This window comes from Eulemur rufifrons, chromosome 29, assembly GCF_041146395.1.
Source record: "Eulemur rufifrons isolate Redbay chromosome 29, OSU_ERuf_1, whole genome shotgun sequence".
Classification (NCBI taxonomy): Eukaryota; Metazoa; Chordata; class Mammalia; order Primates; family Lemuridae; genus Eulemur; species Eulemur rufifrons.
This window is the reverse complement of record NC_091011.1, coordinates 57,497,720-57,511,695: the sequence shown is the minus strand read 5'-3', so window position 1 is coordinate 57,511,695 and position 13,976 is coordinate 57,497,720. Positions and strand designations below refer to the sequence as shown.

The following is a 13,976-nucleotide window of genomic DNA, read 5'->3' as shown; positions in this document are numbered from 1 at the left end:
CCGGGCAACAGAGCGAGACTCTGTCTCAAAAAAAAAAAAAAGAAAAAAAGAAATTTGATATAATGTCTTCTTTTCCTTTGTAGGTACCCAGTAGAGGGTTTGCTGGATTGAACGGTACATCTTCTTTTAGTTCTTTGAGGAACCTCCATACAGTTTTCCATAGAGGTTGCACTAATTTATAGTACCTCAAATAGTGCATAAGTGCTCCTTTTCCACCACGTCCATACCAACATCTATTGGCATTTTTTTGATTTTTTAATAATGACCATTATGACAGGGGTAAGATGGTATCTCATTGTGGTTTTAAATTTGCATTTCCCTGAGGGGGAAGGGAGGGGAGGGAGGAAGGATAAAAACTTACCTATCAGGTACAATGTATACTATGCTGATGACAGGCACACTAAAAGCCCTGACTTCAACATTGTACAATTCATCCAAACAATTCAAAAACAAACAAAACAAAAACAATTCAAGTTTTTGTTAAAACAATTATACCCCCTTAATATTTTGAAATAATTTTTTTAAAAAATTAAGAAATTTTGCAGATAGCTAAGATGTCATATGCAGCTTTGATCCTACCAGGCCAATGTACATACTCACACAAATAATCCTATTTCCCAAGTAATTCCTATTTTCCTTTCTATCCCCTAGACCAGTAGTCCCCAACCTTTTTGGCACCAGGGACCGGTTTCATGGAAGACAATTTTTCTATGGATTGGGTGGAGGAAGTGCAGCTCTGCGGCTCAGTCCCTAATAGGCCACAGACCAGTGTTGGGGACCGCAGCTCTAGACAAAGAAAGAGATTTTTCTATATGTCTACCAGTAACATGATGGAAAATGCTGGCCACTTATCTAAAGCTGGTAGGATTTTTAACAGCCAAGTTAAGACACACTGTGAATCAGAGGCCTTTGTTGATTCAACTGAACCCCTTTTTTTTTTAACCCTATCAAAAACCATCACAGTAAGCAGAGTGACTATGCTGTGTCAGGTTATGCGAGTGGCACAAACACCTCCTATAACAGCTGAGGCCTGACTGCTGAGGACAAACTCCTTTAATTACACCTCAGAAGTGCACATAATGAGAAAAGAGCCAACTGTACTGCCTGAACCCGTAATGTGGACTGCCTCAGAACCAAGTCCTTTTTGTCAGTTCTTTCTTCTTTCATCCTCCCTCAAAGTGGTGCTGATCTATAAAATTATTCTGCTTCTGCTTTCTTTCTAATCCCTTTTCATGTCATCAGGTAAATTTCTTCCTACCTTCCTCCCACTGTTCCTCAGCCAATATCTCGTTGGCAATATTTTCCATGTTGAAACATTTTTCCCTTCAACACCCACAGTCTGTTCAACAGTTGAAGCACTCAGGTTTTCAGTCAACACCACTCATGTGTCTATTATTAAGTCATCCATTCATTCAATTTATTAATCTCTGATATTTTTACCCTTAGTGACACAAAGGCCATAAAATATATGGCCTATAATCAAGGATATCGCACAGATCCTTGGGGAGGGAAATCCTATATGAGGATACATTACGATAGAATATGTAGGATTTTCCAGGACATCAGAGAAGAGAATGGCTATTATTCTTCCAAGAGTTGGCAAAGGCTTTGGTAGGAGGCTACATGATACACAGTCTTGAATTATTGAATTTATTTCATAAATTTCATGTAAATGATGACTGGTCTTAAAGGCCATTACAGTTTCTCAACAGTGCTTTGCAAATAATGGATACATTGTGTATGCTTAATGAACACACACATTTCAGTTGTGCATCATAAGTGTCATGGCAGAGGTACAAGCTGGTTATTGCTGCCCTAGACCTTCCTCTCCCAAATTGTTCTTCCTTCTCAGATCTGCCTTCTTTTCTCAAGTACCTTTCTTTAGTTCCCTCAGCAGAGGCTTTATCTCTACTAAGGTGTGTCATAGAGAAAAGAACTGGTGAGTTTCATTTATTTAGCTCAGATAGGTAGACAGCTTGGTCAACGTTAGAGTTTATACATGTGATTCTTGTGTTAGTCTCTTTGTCTGATCTTCAAACATGACCAGAAATGGCATTTCTGACGCTGGCCAGCCATTTTGCAAATGGATGTACCTGTCTTAAAAAGATTCCAAATGACAGAATATGACCAGCTCAGGATCATATTTGGTGGCTCATCTTCAAGTACTAAAACCTATACCTCCTCAGTCCTATAAGTGAATGGTTTCCTAACATTTACATCTTTGGGCATTTATTTATACATAAATGTATTTACTGAACACTTGCTACCTTGACAAGTGTTATGGGGCACCCAAAACTGAAAAAGAGTCCTCGTGTTGGTTGGAAACAACTGTCTCTTCTCCCCTTGCCCTGTTTCTAAGGGTTCGCCCATCCTGCTTGCTTCCACTTTTGCTAATTTAATTTTTAGTAGGGTGATTATTTTTAGGTATGTCTTCTTTAGTAAACTGTCAGTTCCTTGAAGGCAAGAAGTATACCACATCAACTTCTCTCTAAAGCCTAGCAGAGGGCCTATCTATGAATGGATTTTACAGTTGAGGAGACAGATCCAGGCAGTTTAAATGATGTGGCCAAGATCTCAAAAATGTTAATTGGATCTTTTCCTCTTTATAAGCCCCAGAGGTGAAGAACACTAGATGACAAATCTACTAAGAATAGGTTCAGAGAATATGAATTCAGTTTTGTTCTTTAATCACCTCGGGCCTATATAAGAAAAGGCTAAAAATTGAAAAGAAATTGTGAAAAATTGGTAGAGAATGTCAGTTTAAAGAGTTTCTGGATTACTGCATCATTCTCCTTTTCTTACACTAGTAAAAATTACACTGTCAATTATAACATGCAGGGCTTTCACATTTTAGTGCCTCTGATCCTGGAGTGAGTGCAGTTTAAATTAATATTGTCTGGCCTGCAGTTGTGACATAGTTGAATACACCTACATATGCACATGTGTGCACACACAACACACACAACCTTACAGAATGGAAGTCAGTCATTTGGAAGAAAGTTCGGGAAAAACTGGAGATTTTTAATAATAAATGCTGCTTCACCACATTATTAATGTAAAAACAACTACAAAAACAAACAAACAACACACACAAACAATCCCATACATCAATGATTCTAGGTAGAAAAGTAATTCAGAAAAGTCAGAATGTCAATGTAAAAAAATTGGGGGATACTTTAACCAATCTATCTCATGTATATTTTATTTTTTTCATGTGCACATGCATTATACATCATAAATATTTGCCTAAATTTAGAAAAAAATCTCTTTTTCAATAAGTACAAAATGAAAATTCTAAATTATAAGAAATAAGTGTGTCATATTTTAATTGGCAACATTGTTTTTCTTTCCTAGTGATAGATAAAATAATGGTGCATTTTAAAATCAATGAAATATAGTACCTGAAAATGCAATAAAACTTATAAAGGTTTAGCAAATTCATGTAGGTGAAATAGTAAGTTATTAGAGTAATTACAGATGGTCAAAACATGTCCTCAATGCTATAAGCTCTCCTTAGAGAAATAATCATGATTTCATATCACTATTCTCTAAAACTGGATATAACATAATTATGCTGGTAGCCCATTGGGATGGCTGATGGGATACCTCTAGAAGTTCATATGTACTTGCTCTAAAGATACTCCTTCCTATTCCCAACATTGGAAATTGGGTAAGTCCAAGTTGTTATCAGAACCACAATCAGTTTAGATAGGCAGGTAGATTTCAGATCATTATAATGAAAGAGTGTAACAAACGAAGCTCCCATCTTGGAATGCAGGACTTCAGTTGCCATTTGCCATGCTCTGGGAATGGTCTGTCTTTAGGGAGGAAGGCTAGACTAGAATGATGACCTACTGAGCCCCATTTAACTTTATGATCTCATGTTTCTAAACAAAATCCTCTGAACCTGCAGTTGACAAATATTTCAAGATAAATTCTACAATTAGACACTCACCCCTAGGTTCATTAGCCCCACCAATGAAAAAAGATAAGCAAAGTTTCAATACACATAGATAATATTCTGTTAAATAGTCATAAATAGAATTCACAAGCTCATACATATTATTTTGTTTTAACTTTGGTCTGAAATTAAGGAAAAATTAATTAACAATGTTACCCCAACTCAGTCTCTAGACAAATAAATAAAACAGCTTCCCTCAGAGACTCATTTTAGGTAAACCTCCTACCTTATTTTTATTTTATTTTACTTGCTATTGACTCTTCATTCTTGAGCTGCCAATGACTCTTATGATATTATAATTTTTAAAATATTAAAATTAATAAGAATCTTTATATTTATTTTACCAAATAATACTTGTTTTTTCCTTGGCATTTTTGATAGATTATCTTTCATGGAGGAAAATGAATACTGAGCTGCCTAGAGTATTCAGTTCTTGACATGATGACTCTTACAACAAATGTATTTAACCAATTGTACTTTAAGAACAGAAGAAAAAAATGTCTGTTACAATGTGAAAGACAATCAGAAAGTGGAAAATGTAATGAACAGGAGGAAAGGGGAAGGAGAGAGAATGCATGCTTTTTCTTTATTTCTCTGAAATTGACTAAATAGGGACAAATATAAGAATGTGATAGTTCTAGCTTTGAATTCTCCAAATTATCACATGGCCGTTTTTACTCAAATGACAACAGACATCTTTCTGGAATGTCCACACATTAGCTTTGTTTTTGCATCTGAAACTTCCTTTTATGATTCATTCAATATATGAAAAGTAAACTATTAACAAGGCAGTACGATTATATGAATCATATATTACATTCCAATTTATTTCCCTATTCATGTTAAGCACAGTGTTCCTTGTTAAACAACATTTTCTCTAATGTTATAAATATTTATATCATTATTGAAGTAGCAAATGTAAAAACCTTAAAAAGCCTGTTTGGTATTAAGGTAATATTGGCTTCGTAGAACGAGTTAGGGAGGATTCCTTCCACAGCAACAACAGAAATAAATAAATGGGACCTGATCAAATTAAAAAGCTTCTGCATAGTCAAAGAAACTATCAATAGAACAAACAGACAACCTACAGAATGGGAGAAAATATTCACATGCTATACATCCAATAAAGGGTTAATAACCAGAATCTACAAAGAACCCAAGCAAATTAGCAAGAAAAAAATCAAACAATCTCATTAAAAAGTGGGCAAAAGACCTGGACAGAAGCTTTTCAAAACAAGGTAGACTAATGGCCAACAAACATATAAAAAAGTGCTCAACATCTCTAATCATCAGGGAAATGCAAATCAAAACAACAATGAGATATCACCTAACTCCAGTGAGAATGGCTTTCATCAAAAAGTCCCAAAACAACAGATGTTGGCATGGATGCAGAAAGAAGGAACACTTATACACTGTTGCTGGGACTGCAAACTAGTACTAGTACTGCAAAGCAGTACAACTTCTATGGAAAGCAGAATGGAAATACCTCAAAGAACTAAAGGTAGGCCTACCACTTGATACAGCAATCTGACTATTGGGTATTTGCCCAAAGGAACAAAAGTCATTTTATCAAAAAGATGCTTGTACTAGAATGTTTATTGCAGCACAATTCACAATCACAAAGATGTGGAATCAACCCGAGTGACCATCAATATATGTATGGATTAAGAAAATATGGTATATGTATACCATGGAGTACTACTCAGCTATTAAAAAATAATTAATACCTTTTGTAATAATCGGGATGGAATCGGAGACCGTTCTTCTAACTGAAGTATCACAAGAATGGAAAAACACACACCACATGTACTCACTGTTAAATTGGAACTAACCGAACACCCATGTGCACAATAGGAAGTAAAACTCAATGGAAATCAAATGGGGGGGAGGGGGATGTGGGGAATGGGTGAAATCATACCTAATGGGTACAATGTACACTATCTAGCAGATGGACACACTTATAACTTTACCTCAAGCAGTGCAAAAGCAATCCATGGTTACATTTGTAAAATTTGTACCTCCGTAATATTCTGAAATTTAAATTTTTTTAAAAAATCCTGTTTGGTTATTATGCTAGAATACTGATGACATGAAAAATAAATTCAAGCAAAATATTGGAAATAATGCAAGGACTCTTTGGTAGCATGGGGAATAAACTATTTCCACACTTGAATTAAATGTCTACCTATATGTACCTAAAAATTTATTGCAGGAAGTTAATCAGTGGCCCATATTGGCCCAAGAGTGCATATTATGCTAACATCAATGTTTAGCAGGATGTCTTATTAGAACTAAATATGACAGCTTTGATTTCTTTGTTGAGGACCATCTAACCTAATTTTAGATGGCCTGGATCTTTCTCTAAGTAGGAGTCATGCTCTGCCTGATTCTATTGTCCTGGAAAGCAGAGTAAAATATGCATCCATTGACCTTCAAACAATTTCATTTTGAAATAATATAAAGGTGGAAAAGATTGTGCACATTCACACACAAACATACACTTCTGTCTCTACCCTTTCCTAGAAAATTCACTTTAAAATGCTATAATATTGATGAATGTTGCTGCAAAAATATAAGCAATGACATTAAAATCAGCCTGTTATAAAATCAAGAAACTGCTCAAAAGTGTGGGTCATTTCTAGCGATGTCCTCACTCAGCACATATACTCAAACTATTATAAAACTCCATAGGATTTCTGCTTGCCTTCCTAACCATGCTAATTTTTAAGTGTACATTGTTTCAAATTCACTTTTCTCAATTTCAACACTATTCATCTCTTCTGTGATCAATGTGGAAATGACAAAAACAAACAGCACTGAGCATTTCAGACAGGACAATTAAACATGCAGTTTCTCTAGGTACATATTACACCATCAGCATTTGCAACCATCAGCCACCAATGAATCAGGCTAAAATAAAGTTTTCAGTGGAGCTGATACTTTATTTTGCACATATGCTACCAAGATTATGTCATCATGGTTAAATTCATGGTCTACTAATATTTTGCTAAGAACTCCAAAGTTCAGGCATTTTTACTTAAATCATAAAAATCCAGAGGAAGCCAGCCTCTACCCTGACATCATGAACTTGGAAATTTCTGTTGCATTGTTTCTTTTTATTGCATTAAAATATTAGCATCACATGTGAATCTGTAAAAACTTAATGCAATGACTTCAAGTTATAAGAAAGCTTCTACACAAATGAAGGGATGTTTTCTTTACTATTTATAATCTCAACAGTGGCAGTGTAAAGTATGTAATAAAATCAAACATATTATGCACAAAAATCAATAAAGTTAAAGATAAAATGTAACAATACAAGGCAGAACAACAAAAATATTCCTTAGGGTACCATGGACTGTTAGCACTTTGAGAGAGACAACAGTAGTGAATGGCACGGTCCTATTACAATAAATCTATTCAACATTATTACTGCAATCACTGCTGATTTTGCTTGCAGATGACTTTATTTTGTTTATCTATATATCCCTACTATGTTGCTTGGCTTATTGTAAGTGCTCAATAAATATTTAAGAAATGGTTTCAATGTTTTATTTGGTCTTCACAAGAAACTTTTAGTATTACTGGTATTGTTAGTATTATTCACATTTTATTATTATTGTTGTACTATTTAGTATTACTAATAGCCTTCCACAAATGAGAAATCAAAGTGTGAGAGAATGTTCAACCTTTAGTCCATTTTGTCTGACTCCAAACCTAAGCGCTAACTACCATACTATTTTGTCTCTTCTTGATAAACAAAACACATAAAACTAGATTTCCTATGAAACAGTAGGTGAAAAAAGCTCAATAAATATTATAGATCACTATGAGCTAGGCTAGTAACCAAAATTTCATGAATAACGTGAATATGAGCTAAAAACCAGAATAGATCCAGGATTAAGATAAATGAGGAGCTAATAGTTAAAGCAGAAAAAGGTGGCATGTACCAATTGAGGGAAGAAGGCATAATTTACATTGAGGCTCAGTGAATGGATACATCCCGCTAGAGTGTAGTGTGGGCTGCATGGATAGGATTCTCTGCGGTTGGCACACTGAGTACCCAAAGCAGGGTGGGGGCATGCAGCAGCCAGGAGGCCAGTAATATTAGTGGGCCAGGAACAGTAGAAGTCTGGAAGCTTTTGGAACCGCAAATTAGAAATAAACCAGAGGTAGAGAGTGCCAGGTAAATCATAATTTAAAAGAAATTGAAATATTGGAGGGCTGGGTAGGGTCCTATTATCTCATAAGTGCCAACTGTCCAGTAGATGTGTGAGGCTGCAAATATCTAAGGGCAGATTACCTTAAGGCCAGTACCACAACAATGGAAAAACAAGCACCACATGTACTCACCATCAAATTGGTATTGACTGATCAACACTTATGTGCACATATAATAATAACATTCATTGGGTGTCAGGCAGGTGGAAGGGGGGAAGAGAGGATGGGTATATACACACTTAATGAGTGCAGTGTGCACTGTCTAGGGTATGGACATGCTTGAAGCTCTGGCTTGGGTGGGGCAAACAGAATATATGTAACCTAAACGTTTGTACCCCCCCTAATATGCTGAAATAAAAAAGGGGGTGCAGCAGAAAAAATTAAATTAAAAAAAATACCCCTAAGCTAGCCTAACTTGCCCAGCACCATGAAAGAGTATCATACCACATATTGCTAGCCCAGGAAAAGATAAAAATTCAAAATCTGAAGTATAGTTTTTACCAAGTGCATATCACTTTCCCATCATCATAAAGCCAAAAAATCATAAATCAAGCCATTTTAAGTTGGCCACTATCTGTATATCACGCTCTCATGCATGGTGGCTGTAAAGTTTCAAGCTATGATATTGGGTCATAGGTATAAGCCTCTATTGATTATATTAATATCATGTGTATTTTAACAGCAGATGTTTCTTTTTATTAAGTAAAAGGGTTTTTTTAGAAACCTAACAAGGTATTATATAATAATGCTGAATGTGACAAATCATATACTATTTCCAAATACATCAAAATAAGTTGAGATTTCAAATATTATTTTAAAAATTTGTGTGTTAGCCAGCACAACATGTAAATATAAGCCTGTGATGACAACACTGTACCATCATCTGGTGAGCTGTTTGTCAAGGCCTGGTAATTGTTTGCACCTAACCTACCCACACTCCTCACTAGCACATACATGCTCAGAAACAGGTCTCAGGAAGAGTGCAGAGCTAACGGGCCCATGTGGGATTCAAACCCTTGATTATGGCCTCATTAGTGCAGGCTGTTCTCAACTGAGCATTAAATAACCAGATTTTTTTTTTTTGTTTTCATAACTTTAAGGTTAAGACTTTATCTTTTGTTTGTTTGTTTGGATGGGAAGCACTAATTAGTAAAGCTACTGGATATACTATCACCAGCATTGGTTTTGTCCACCCCAAAATATTTTAAAATAATTAGTATAGATGATGATTAGATCTAAAAGTATCTAATAGCTTACATCACTGGCATTGTGGAAGATTAAATAAAGACAAATTATTGTAGCTTTATCACAAATATCTAGATACTCATGCAGATATTGGTATGTGGGCTTCTCTTGACTCTGGTAAACACCTGTTTTCTTTTTTTAAATTTCAATAGATTCAGGGGGTACAAGTTGAATTCTGTTCCATGTACATATTGTATAGTGGTGAAGTATGGGCTTTTAGTATACCCATCACCTGAATATTGTACCCCAAAGGTAAATGCATTAGAGGCCAAGTTAACAACACCTCAATGTAAGTGTATGAACATAGACCTTGTAAACATTTTCATTCTTCCATCCCATCACGTTGTTCCATTGGGCATATACAATATGATGAATCAAAAGCAAATGTGTTTTATCTGGACTCTGAAATGACATACTTTATTTTATTTGGAGGATTTGAGATCTAATAATATCTGTCATTGAACACTTTTGTTATTTATTGCTATTGTTTTTGTTTTAATGGACCAAAAGTATTAATAACAAATATTTATGAATGGACAGAGTTACTTTGCATTTCTGTACAATTGGGGACTAGAGGAAATAATTTTTTGACATATAAAATTAATTATTAGTTTAAATACCAAATTTGAGACTTTAAAAAAACTGAATCAGGTAAAGTAGCCCTAGCATGACAGTTCTATATTTAAAATACTCTTATTAATAATGATAAAAGAATTAAAATGATTAGAGGTACTGCTTAATGTATCTGACATGAGCATTTATTTATTGTCAACAGTGTCATATTGCATCTTTTTGTCTATTACCTTGCCTGTTTGTACAAGTGGCTCTATCTCATGGCAACACAGTTGTCCTCACTAACATGGTGAACTCTAATCTGAAGAATATGATATTCTTATGGTATAAGAATATGATAAGTTACAGCCAATACTCTGAAAAGCATATCCTTGAAAACATTTACAACACAGACTAAAACATTTACATAGTTTTGATGACTATACACTTGAGTGCCAAAGGATAAAACAAACACAATTTTCACATCTAAGTGGTAGACATATGTCATTTATGCATTTTCAATATGCTGATTTCTAATTTCTGGCTTCTATACTAGTGTTCTCATATTCTTGTATTTCTTTCTATCTGAACTCATGCTGCTTTCACTGAAATTCAAACAAATGGGAATGTTTCATTGTTTTAATCCCTGGCCCATTTGTTTCCATTGCAATACACAAGCCAGCTGTGCTCAAATGCAGCATCTGAAGAGCGATGTTGAAATAAAGAAAGTAGCCTGGCAGGACCAATCATGCTAAAGAAAACAACTTTGGGCAATTCTGAAATAGTAACACAACCGTAGTATTAGTCGGCTGCTGTGGCATGCTAATAAATACTACATGACCCTTTAGGCAATAGAGTGGAATTATTTAAACCCATATTTTACACTTCCAGCTCAATTCTGTCACCCAAATTAGCTCTCTTCTGTCCTCGTCTAAGTAATTTCTTCTGTGCTTGTAGGGCAGGATTCTTTTGTTTTATTTGGGTGTCCTAATCCGAACCCAAATTATGAGATGTGCTTTGAAGTAATCATATATATCACATATGTATTTGGCTACAGAACACTTTATATCTTATTTTCCAAAAATAAATTCAGGTACTTTACGTAATTTTATCATAATTTCAAACAATAACATCAGGAAAAATGTGCAAAATGACAGAAATATACATTTGTTCCCTTATAATAGAAAATAGTGTGAAACTAAAGCTATACCAAGCATTTCACATTGACATAAAATAAAATGAAATTCAATTGGATTCATAGCTTTGCACAATTTCAAACAGTAAGGCATAAATTAATAAACAATAATTTTTGGGGGGAGTTGGTGTTTTTTTTGGTTTGTTTTTCATTTGCTTGATTTTATTTAGGAAGGTTTTGCTACTACTGATTTTGTTCAAGGGAACAAGGCCCGGTTCCCAGTTTGCAAAAATGCAGCCTGACTCTGGGAAGGCTCAGTCAGAAACTAAACCTGGAACTGTCCAATGGCAATAAATATAGAATGCCAAGGTAGATAGAGAAACCTGTATAATGCTAAAACAAAAGGAAGGGTGTTCTTGGCACACAAAATGATTTTTTCTCATACCAGAGCCAATGTCTTACACATCATTGAAACTTTTTTAAATTTGAGTCACTATAATTAGTAAAAAAAAAAAAATGCATGAAAGATATGAAATAAAGAAGGGAAAAGAAATACAGGTAAATAAATTTATAAAATTGTCTTATATCATGACCAAATAAATTATTTGTTAATTAGTATAATGTTTCCAAACATAGTACTCTCTTGGAACGAACATAAGACAAAGATAAATACATGTACTTATACTTTTTAGTAAGTCACTTTAGAAGTGTTTTGAAATTGTTGTACAATTGACCAATAAGAAATTATATTTATTATTTGTAAACAGATTATCACTTTTAATTTTCAGCACCATGAGGAATTAGACATTAATTTTCTATTTTAGAGATGAGGACACAGATGCTCAAAAACAGTCAGTAATTTGCCCCAGATCCCAAATCAGATCTGTCTTATTTCAAAGTTTTCTTTCTATTCAATAATATTAACTGCAATGAAATATATATTATAAAGTTTACTTAATCAGAAAAAATTCTAAGAAGTAATACTAAATATCTACTATATACCCAGCACTGTACTATTGTGAACTATACTGGGGATATAAATACAGATATAATCTAAGTACGGCTTTTGTGGGGAAATAGCCTTTTAAGAAATACTTAGAAAATTATTAAAGTATTTAAAAAATATTTAGATACAAACAATATACATTATGTAGCTGATACCATTTTTTTTCAGTATCTATTTTGAAGATTTCTGATATCTGAAGATGGCAGAGCAGAGAAATGGAAAGAAGACATATTTTTAGCCATTCAATCAACTAATCCTGTAGTGTGCCCTATCTTTAGACTTCCTGTTATGTAAAATTATAAATATCCTTATGATTTTTGCCTTCTTGATTTGGCTTTCAGTAACTTGAGCCTGAAAGTTTCATAACTAATGTATATTATTATATAAATGTGCAGAGAAGTTAACAACATCTAGGAAGAGTTAGGAGTAAGGAGAGATGTCTTTTTGGTCCAGGTAACTTTCACTATCCATGTTCATTTAACAATGGTGCTTAAAATTCCAATAAAACCACTGTTCCAGGCATTGTTAATATCAATATGAAATGCTGCCTTTCCTCAAGGAGCTATTGGGCTCTGCACATTAAAGATATTCAATAAATGACAGAATATTAGAAATCAATTAATCCTGTGATCTGATTTTTTACACAAGGAATCTCAGGCCACCCACATGGCTAATGGCAATGTGCAATAAAAACATGGACTCTCATTTCCTAACCCAGAAGTTATGGTATTTCTCTGAACATAATATCTCCAGATTCATCCACATTCTCGCAAATGGCAGGATTTCCTTCTTTTTTATGGCTGAATAGTATGTTAAGTGAAATAAGCCAGGTACAGAAAGACAAATACTGAATGATCTCATTCATATGTGGAATCCAAAAAAGTTGATCTCAGATCAAAAAAGTAGAGAGTAGAATAGTGGTTACCAGAAGCTGGTGGTTAGTCAGGGAGGAAGGGTTAGGGAGATGGTGTAAGAATACAGATTTACAGTCAGACAGGAGGAACAAATTCAAAAGATCTATCGTACAGAGTGGTGACTATAGTTAATGATGACATATTGTACTCTTAAAAACTTCAAAGAGAGTGGATGCTGAGTATCCTCCACCACTAAAATGATAACTGTGTGAGGTAATGCCTTTATTAATTGGCTAGATTTAACCATTCCAGTGTGTGTGTGTGTGTGTGTGTGTGTGTATGAAATGTATACATTTCATATAAACACACACATACATACTTAAAACATGTTATACATGATACATATAATTTTATATGTCAATTTTAAAATGAAATAAATTTTCAAAAAAAAGAAATAATATGGTACAGTCACATAGTCTATAATCACTTGGAAGGAAATTTTAAAATAATTTTTCAATACCTGGGTTGGATCAGGCAAATCATTTTATTCCTCGTGCCACAGCCTTATGTCATATAAAGTAAACATAATATTATATTTGTATATTTATTTCCATTCATGTCTTCTATAATAGAACTCTTGATTTTTTTAAGCCTCCCAAAATAAAGCCACATCTTCAACTAGGTGCGGTATTGTAACCAAGTGCTAGTCAACAGGATGTTTATCACAGCACAATTCACAATTGCAAAGATATGGAATCAACCTAAGCACCCTTCAACTGATGAGTGGATAAAGAGAATGTGGTGTGTCCACACACACACACACACACACACACACACCAGGGAATACTACTCGGCAATAAAAAGGAATGAAATAATGTATTTGGCAGCAACTTGGATGGAATGGAGGCCATTATCCTAAGTGAAATATCTCAGGAATGGAAAAACAAATACTACATGTACTCACCTAGAAGTAGGAGCTAAACAATGGGTATACACGGTCAT

The 13,976-nt window shown here is 34.4% G+C and overlaps 1 protein-coding gene across 2 annotated transcripts in view; it reads right to left on the bottom strand.

The window, feature by feature from the left end:
* Positions 1-13,976, bottom strand: part of MAGI2 (membrane associated guanylate kinase, WW and PDZ domain containing 2) — a 1,290,578-nt gene that overhangs the window by 1,250,206 nt on the left and 26,396 nt on the right. The gene's annotated exons all lie outside the window — the stretch shown is intronic.